We start from the raw sequence: 7,500 nt of genomic DNA, 5'->3' as shown, positions 1-7,500 counted from the left end.
ATTTTAAACCATATTTTATTTATCAAATAAATGTAGTGTGCTTTTATATTATGCTGTAACGATTATCGCCTAATCTTAGTTAAATTTTTATTTAGAAATCACAGATTTGTTTTTTAAATTAAAAAAACTCTTTTTCAACGGTAATAAAAATTTGGAACGTTTCACGAATTTGCGTGTCATCTTTGCGCAGGGGCCAAGCTAATCTTCTCTGTATCGCTCCAATTTTAGTATATGTACCGCTATTAAGCAAGTACGTTTACTTTGGTAAATAAAGTCACATTTAATCAAAAGCACTTTTAATATCTTCGGTTTGTTACAGACGAAAATTCTATACTTGCGACCATCACAAGTGTTTGGAGGAATTTTATTGTTTTTATTATTAAAACTCATTTTTTTCTTTATCATGTGATGTCAATAAAATTGTTATTGTCTTGGTATCTGTTTTGTTTGATATAATTTTTTTCAATATTTTTACTTATAGCTTTTTTGTACAATTTTAATAATACATTTTTGTTTAAATTTTGTTTTAACTTATTTAATATCAAATAATTTTAAACCATAATTTATTTATCAAATAAATATAGTTTGCTTTTATATTATGCTGTATCGAGTATCGCCTAAACTAGTTAAATTTTCATTTAGAAATCACAGATTTGTTTTTTAAATTAAAAAAACTCTTTTTCAACGGTAATAAATATATGAAACGCTTCACGATTTTGCGTGTCATCCTTGCGCAGGGGCCATGCTAATCTTCTCTGTATCGTTCCAATTTTAGTATATGTACCGCTATTAAGCAAGTACGTATTCTTTGGTAAATAAAATCACATTTAATCAAAAGCACTTTTAATATCTTTGCTTTGTTACACACGAAAATTCTATACTTGCGACCATCACAAATGTTTGGAGGAATTTTATTGTTTTTATTATTAAAACTCATTTTTTTCTTTATCATGTGATGTCAATAAAAGTGTTATTGTCTTAGTATCTGTTTTGTTTTATATAATTTTTTTACTTATAGCTTTTTTTGTACAACTTTAATAATACATTTTTGTTTAAATTTTTTTTTAACTTATTTAATATCAAATAATTTTAAACCATATTTTATTTATCAAATAAATGTAGTTTGCTTTTATATTATGCTGTAACGATTATCGCCTAAACTTGGTTAAATTTTTCTTTGGAAATCACAGATTTGTTTTTTAAATTAAAAAAACTCTTTTTTAACGGTAATAAAAATATGGAACGCTTCACGATTTTGCGTGTCATCCTTGCGCAGGGGCCATGCTAATCTTGTCTGTATCGTTCCAATTTCAGTATATGTACCGCTATTAAGCAAGTACGTTTACCTTGGTAAATAAAGTCACATTTAATCAAAAGCACTTTTAAAATCTTCGCTTTGTAACAGACGCAAATTCTATACTTGCGACCATCACAAATGTTTGGAGGAATTTGATTGTTTTTATTATTAAAAGTCATTTTTTTCTTTATCATGTGATGTCAATAAAATTGTTATTGTCTTAGTATCTGTTTTGTTTGATATAATTTTTTTCAATATTTTTACTTATAGCTTTTTTGTACAATTTTAATAATACATTTTTGTTTAAATTTTTTTTTAACTTATTTAATATCGAATAATTTTAAACCATAATTTATTTATCAAATAAATCTAGTTTGCTTTTATATTATGCTGTATCGATTATCGCCTAAACTAGTTAAACTTTCATTTAGAAATCACAGATTTGTTTTTTAAATTAAAAAAACTCTTTTTCAACGGTAATAAATATATAGAACGCTTCATGATTTTGCGTGTCATCCTTGCGCAGGGGGCATGCTAATCTTCTCTGTATCGTTCCAATTTTAGTATATGTACCGCTATTAAGCAAGTACGTTTACCTTGGTAAATAAAATCACATTTAATCAAAATCACTTTTAAAATCTTCGCTTTGTTACAGACGCAAATTCTATACTTGCGACCATCACAAGTGTTTGGAGGACTTTTATTGTTTTTATTATTAAAACTCATTTTTTTCTTTATCATGTGATGTCAATAAAATTGTTATTGTCTTAGTATCTGTTTTGTTTTATATAATTTTTTTACTTATAGCTTTTTTTGTACAACTTTAATAATACATTTTTGTTTAAATTTTTTTTTAACTTATTTAATATCAAAGAATTTTAAACCATATTTTATTTATCAAATAAATGTAGTGTGCTTTTATATTATGCTGTAACGATTATCGCCTAATCTTAGTTAAATTTTCATTTAGAAATCACAGATTTGTTTTTTAAATTAAAAAAACTCTTTTTCAACGGTAATAAAAATATGGAACGCTTCACGAATTTGCGTGTCATCTTTGCGCAGGGGCCAAGCTAATCTACTCTGTATCGTTCCAATTTTAGTATATGTACCGCTATTAAGCAAGTACGTTTACCTTGGTAAATAAAGTCACATTTAATCAAAAGCACTTTTAATATCTTCGGTTTGTTATAGACGAAAATTCTATACTTGCGACCATCACAAGTGTTTGGAGGAATTTTATTGTTTTTATTATTAAAACTCATTTTTTTTTTTATCATGTGATGTCAATAAAATTGTTATTGTCTTGGTATCTGTTTTGTTTGATATAATTTTTTTCAATATTTTTACTTATAGCTTTTTTGTACAATTTTAATAATACATTTTTGTTTAAATTTTGTTTTAACTTATTTAATATCAAATAATTTTAAACCATAATTTATTTATCAAATAAATCTAGTTTTCTTTTATATTATGCTGTATCGAGTATCGCCTAAACTAGTTAAATTTTCATTTAGAAATCACAGATTTGTTTTTTAAATTAAAAAAACTCTTTTTCAACGGTAATAAATATATGAAACGCTTCACGATTTTGCGTGTCATCCTTGCGCAGGGGCCATGCTAATCTTCTCTGTATCGTTTTAATTTTAGTATATGTACCGCTATTAAGCAAGTACGTTTTCTTTGGTAAATAAAGTCACATTTAATCAAAAGCACTTTTAATATCTTCGCTTTGTTACACACGAAAATTTTATACTTGCGACCATCACAAATGTTTGGAGGAATTTTATTGTTTTTATTATTAAAACTCATTTTTTTCTTTATCATGTGATGTCAATAAAATTGTTATTGTCTTAGTATCTGTTTTGTTTTATATAAATTTTTTCAATTTTTTTACTTATAGCTTTTTTTGTACAATTTTAATAATACATTTTTGTTTAAATTTTTTTTTAACTTATTTATTATCAAAGAATTTTAAGCCATATTTTATTTATCAAATAAATCTAGTTTGTTTTTTTATATTATGCTGTAACGATTATCGCCTAATCTTAGTTAAATTTTCATTTAGAAATCACAGATTTGTTTTTTTAAAGTAAAAAAATTCTTTTTCAACGGTAATAAAAATATAGAACGCTTCATGATTTTGCGTGTCATCTTTGCGCAGGGGCCATGCTAATCTTCTCTGTATCGTTCCAATTTTAGTATATGTACCGCTATTAAGCAAGTACGTTTACCTTGGTAAAAAAAGTCACATTTAATCAAAAGCACTTTTAATATCTTCGGTTTGTTACAGACGAAAATTCTATACTTGCGACCATCACAAGTGTTTGGAGGAATTTTATTGTTTTTATTATTAAAACTCATTTTTTTCATTATCATGTGATGTCAATAAAATTGTTATTGTCTTGGTATCTGTTTTGTTTGATATAATTTTTTTCAATATTTTTACTTATAGCTTTTTTGTACAATTTTAATAATACATTTTTGTTTAAATTTTGTTTTAACTTATTTAATATCAAATAATTTTCAACCATAATTTATTTATCAAATAAATCTAGTTTGCTTTTATATTATGCTGTATCGAGTATCGCCTAAACTAGTTAAATTTTCATTTAGAAATCACAGATTTGTTTTTTAAATTAAAAAAATTCTTTTTCAACGGTAATAAATATATGAAACGCTTCACGATTTTGCGTGTCATCCTTGCGCGGGGGCCATGCTAATCTTCTCTGTATCGTTCCAATTTTAGTATATGTACCGCTATTAAGCAATTACGTTTTCTTTGGTAAATAAAGTCACATTTAATCAAAAGCACTTTTAATATCTTCGCTTTGTTACACACGAAAATTCTATACTTGCGACCATCACAAATGTTTGGAGGAATTTTATTGTTTTTATTATTAAAACTCATTTTTTTCTTTATCATGTGATGTTAATAAAATTGTTATTGTCTTAGTATCTGTTTTGTTTTATATAAATTTTTTCAATTTTTTTACTTATAGCTTTTTTTGTACAATTTTAATAATACATTTTTGTTTAAATTTTTTTTTAACTTATTTATTATCAATAAATTTTAAACCATATTTTATTTATCAAATAAATTTAGTTTGTTATTTTATATTATGCTGTAACGATTATCGCCTAATCTTAGTTAAATTTTCATTTAGAAATCACAGATTTGTTTTTTCAAATTAAAAAAATTCTTTTTCAACGGTAATAAAAATATAGAACGCTTCATGATTTTGCGTGTCATCCTTGCGCAGGGGCCATGCTAATCTTCTCTGTATCGTTCCAATTTTAGTATATGTACCGCTATTAAGCAAGTACGTTTACCTTGGTAAATAAAGTCACATTTAATCAAAAGCACTTTTAATATCTTCGCTTTGTTACACACGAAAATTCTATACTTGCGACCATCACAAACGTTTGGAGGAATTTTATTGTTTTTATTATTAAAACTCATTTTTTTCTTTATCATGTGATGTCAATAAAATTGTTATTGTCTTAGTATCTGTTTTGTTTTATATAAATTTTTTCAATTTTTTTACTTATAGCTTTTTTTGTACAATTTTAATAATACATTTTTGTTTAAATTTTTTTTTAACTTATTTAATATCAAATAATTTTAAACCATATTTTATTTATTAAATAAATCTAGTTTGATTTTTTATATTATGCTGTAACGATTATCGCCTAATCTTAGTTAAATTTTTATTTAGAAATCACAGATTTGTTTTTTCAAATTAAAAAAATTCTTTTTCAACGGTAATAAAATTATAGAACGCTTCATGATTTTGCGTTTCATCTTTGCGCAGGAGCCATGCTAATCTTCTCTGTACTGTTCCAATTTTAGTATATGTACCGCTATTAAGCAAGTACGTTTACCTTGGTAAATAAAGTCACATTTAATCAAAAGCACTTATAATATCTTCACTTTGTTACAGACGCAAATTCTATACTTGCGACCATCACAAGTGTTTGGAGGAATTTTATTGTTTTTTTATTAAAACTCATTTTTTTCTTTATCATGTGATGTCAATAAAATTGTTATTGTCTTAGTATCTGTTTTGTTTTATATAATTTTTTTACTTATAGCTTTTTTTGTACAACTTTAATAATATATTTTTGTTTAAATTTTTTTTTAACTTATTTATTATCAATAAATTTTAAACCATAATTTATTTATCAAATAAATGTAGTTTGCTTTTATATTATGCTGTAACGATTATCGCCTAAACTAGTTAAATTTTCATTTAGAAATCACAGATTTGTTTTTTAAATTAAAAAGACTTTTTTTCAACGGTAATAAAAATATGGAACGCTTCACGAATTTGCGTGTCATCTTTGCGCAGGGGCCAAGCTAATCTTCTCTGTATCGCTCCAATTTTAGTATATGTACCGCTATTAAGCAAGTACGTTTACCTTGGTAAATAAAGTCACATTTAATCAAAAGCACTTTTAATATCTTCGGTTTGTTACAGACGAAAATTCTATACTTGCGACCATCACAAGTGTTTGGAGGAATTTTATTGTTTTTATTATTAAAACTCATTTTTTTTTTTATCATGTGATGTCAATAAAATTGTTATTGTCTTAGTATCTGTTTTGTTTGATATAATTTTTTTCAATATTTTTACTTATAGCTTTTTTGTACAATTTTAATAATACATTTTTGTTTAAATTTTGTTTTAACTTATTTAATATCAAATAATTTTAAACCATAATTTATTTATCAAATAAATCTAGTTTGCTTTTATATTATGCTGTATCGAGTATCGCCTAAACTAGTTAAATTTTTATTTAGAAATCACAGATTTGTTTTTTAAATTAAAAAAACTCTTTTTCAACGGTAATAAATATATGGAACGCTTCACGATTTTGCGTGTCATCCTTGCGCAGGGGCCATGCTAATCTTCTCTGTATCGTTCCAATTTCAGTATATGTACCGCTATTAAGCAAGTACGTTTTCTTTGGTAAATAAAGTCACATTTAATCAAAAGCACTTTTAATATCTTCGCTTTGTTACACACGAAAATTCTATACTTGCGACCATCACAAATGTTTGAGAAACTTTATTGTTTTTATTATTAAAACTCACTTTTTTCTTTATCATGTGATGTCAATAAAATTGTTATTGTCTTAGTATCTGTTTTGTTTTATATAAATTTTTTCAATTTTTTTACTTATAGCTTTTTTTGTACAATTTTAATAATACATTTTTGTTTAAATTTTTTTTTAACTTATTTATTATCAAAGAATTTTAAACCATATTTTATTTATCAAATAAATCTAGTTTGTTTTTTTATATTATGCTGTAACGATTATCGCCTAATCTTAGTTAAATTTTCATTTAGAAATCACAGATTTGTTTTTTCAAATTAAAAAATTCTTTTTCAACGGTAATAAAAATATGGAACGCTTCACGAATTTGCGTGTCATCTTTGCGCAGGGGCCAAGCTAATCTTCTCTGTATTGCTCCAATTTTAGTATATGTACCGCTATTAAGCAAGTACGTTTACCTTGGTAAATAAAGTCACATTTAATCAAAAGCACTTTTAATATCTTCGGTTTGTTACAGACGAAAATTCTATACTTGCGACCATCACAAGTGTTTGGAGGAATTTTATTGTTTTTATTATTAAAACTCATTTTTTTTTTTATCATGTGATGTCAATAAAATTGTTATTGTCTTAGTATCTGTTTTGTTTGATATAATTTTTTTCAATATTTTTACTTATAGCTTTTTTGTACAATTTTAATAATACATTTTTGTTTAAATTTTGTTTTAACTTATTTAATATCAAATAATTTTAAACCATAATTTATTTATCAAATAAATCTAGTTTGCTTTTATATTATGCTGTATCGAGTATCGCCTAAACTAGTTAAATTTTTATTTAGAAATCACAGATTTGTTTTTTAAATTAAAAAAACTCTTTTTCAACGGTAATAAATATATGGAACGCTTCACGATTTTGCGTGTCATCCTTGCGCAGGGGCCATGCTAATCTTCTCTGTATCGTTCCAATTTCAGTATATGTACCGCTATTAAGCAAGTACGTTTTCTTTGGTAAATAAAGTCACATTTAATCAAAAGCACTTTTAATATTTTCGCTTTGTTACACACGAAAATTCTATACTTGCGACCATCACAAATGTTTGAGGAACTTTATTGTTTTTATTATTAAAACTCACTTTTTTCT

The 7,500-nt window shown here is 25.0% G+C and overlaps 14 non-coding genes across 14 annotated transcripts; all 14 read right to left on the bottom strand.

The window, feature by feature from the left end:
* Positions 1 to 145: 145 nt before the first annotated feature.
* On the bottom strand, positions 146 to 254 carry LOC145758139 (U6 spliceosomal RNA). Its single transcript, XR_014286134.1, has one exon. It is a non-coding gene; the product is annotated as a U6 spliceosomal RNA (small nuclear RNA).
* A 438-nt stretch (positions 255 to 692) lies between these two features.
* Positions 693 to 801, bottom strand: LOC145757809 (U6 spliceosomal RNA). Its single transcript, XR_014285825.1, has one exon. It is a non-coding gene; the product is annotated as a U6 spliceosomal RNA (small nuclear RNA).
* Positions 802 to 1,231: 430 nt separating this feature from the next.
* Positions 1,232 to 1,340, bottom strand: LOC145757979 (U6 spliceosomal RNA). The gene has a single exon (XR_014285984.1). It is a non-coding gene; the product is annotated as a U6 spliceosomal RNA (small nuclear RNA).
* A 438-nt stretch (positions 1,341 to 1,778) lies between these two features.
* On the bottom strand, positions 1,779 to 1,887 carry LOC145757937 (U6 spliceosomal RNA). Its single transcript, XR_014285945.1, has one exon. It is a non-coding gene; the product is annotated as a U6 spliceosomal RNA (small nuclear RNA).
* Positions 1,888 to 2,317: 430 nt separating this feature from the next.
* LOC145758170 (U6 spliceosomal RNA) lies at positions 2,318 to 2,426 on the bottom strand. Its single transcript, XR_014286163.1, has one exon. It is a non-coding gene; the product is annotated as a U6 spliceosomal RNA (small nuclear RNA).
* A 438-nt stretch (positions 2,427 to 2,864) lies between these two features.
* LOC145757930 (U6 spliceosomal RNA) lies at positions 2,865 to 2,973 on the bottom strand. Its single transcript, XR_014285938.1, has one exon. It is a non-coding gene; the product is annotated as a U6 spliceosomal RNA (small nuclear RNA).
* A 443-nt stretch (positions 2,974 to 3,416) lies between these two features.
* Positions 3,417 to 3,525, bottom strand: LOC145757890 (U6 spliceosomal RNA). Its single transcript, XR_014285901.1, has one exon. It is a non-coding gene; the product is annotated as a U6 spliceosomal RNA (small nuclear RNA).
* Positions 3,526 to 3,963: 438 nt separating this feature from the next.
* LOC145758085 (U6 spliceosomal RNA) lies at positions 3,964 to 4,072 on the bottom strand. Its single transcript, XR_014286084.1, has one exon. It is a non-coding gene; the product is annotated as a U6 spliceosomal RNA (small nuclear RNA).
* Positions 4,073 to 4,515: 443 nt separating this feature from the next.
* Positions 4,516 to 4,624, bottom strand: LOC145757731 (U6 spliceosomal RNA). Its single transcript, XR_014285752.1, has one exon. It is a non-coding gene; the product is annotated as a U6 spliceosomal RNA (small nuclear RNA).
* Positions 4,625 to 5,067: 443 nt separating this feature from the next.
* LOC145758185 (U6 spliceosomal RNA) lies at positions 5,068 to 5,176 on the bottom strand. The gene has a single exon (XR_014286177.1). It is a non-coding gene; the product is annotated as a U6 spliceosomal RNA (small nuclear RNA).
* A 428-nt stretch (positions 5,177 to 5,604) lies between these two features.
* LOC145758142 (U6 spliceosomal RNA) lies at positions 5,605 to 5,713 on the bottom strand. The gene has a single exon (XR_014286137.1). It is a non-coding gene; the product is annotated as a U6 spliceosomal RNA (small nuclear RNA).
* A 438-nt stretch (positions 5,714 to 6,151) lies between these two features.
* LOC145757871 (U6 spliceosomal RNA) lies at positions 6,152 to 6,260 on the bottom strand. The gene has a single exon (XR_014285884.1). It is a non-coding gene; the product is annotated as a U6 spliceosomal RNA (small nuclear RNA).
* A 441-nt stretch (positions 6,261 to 6,701) lies between these two features.
* LOC145758163 (U6 spliceosomal RNA) lies at positions 6,702 to 6,810 on the bottom strand. The gene has a single exon (XR_014286157.1). It is a non-coding gene; the product is annotated as a U6 spliceosomal RNA (small nuclear RNA).
* A 438-nt stretch (positions 6,811 to 7,248) lies between these two features.
* LOC145757870 (U6 spliceosomal RNA) lies at positions 7,249 to 7,357 on the bottom strand. The gene has a single exon (XR_014285883.1). It is a non-coding gene; the product is annotated as a U6 spliceosomal RNA (small nuclear RNA).
* Positions 7,358 to 7,500: the final 143 nt, after the last annotated feature.

Source organism: Corella eumyota, chromosome 6, assembly GCF_963082875.1.
Source record: "Corella eumyota chromosome 6, kaCorEumy4.1, whole genome shotgun sequence".
NCBI classification, from domain to species: domain Eukaryota; kingdom Metazoa; phylum Chordata; class Ascidiacea; order Phlebobranchia; family Corellidae; genus Corella; species Corella eumyota.
This window is presented reverse-complemented; position numbering and strand designations above follow the sequence as displayed.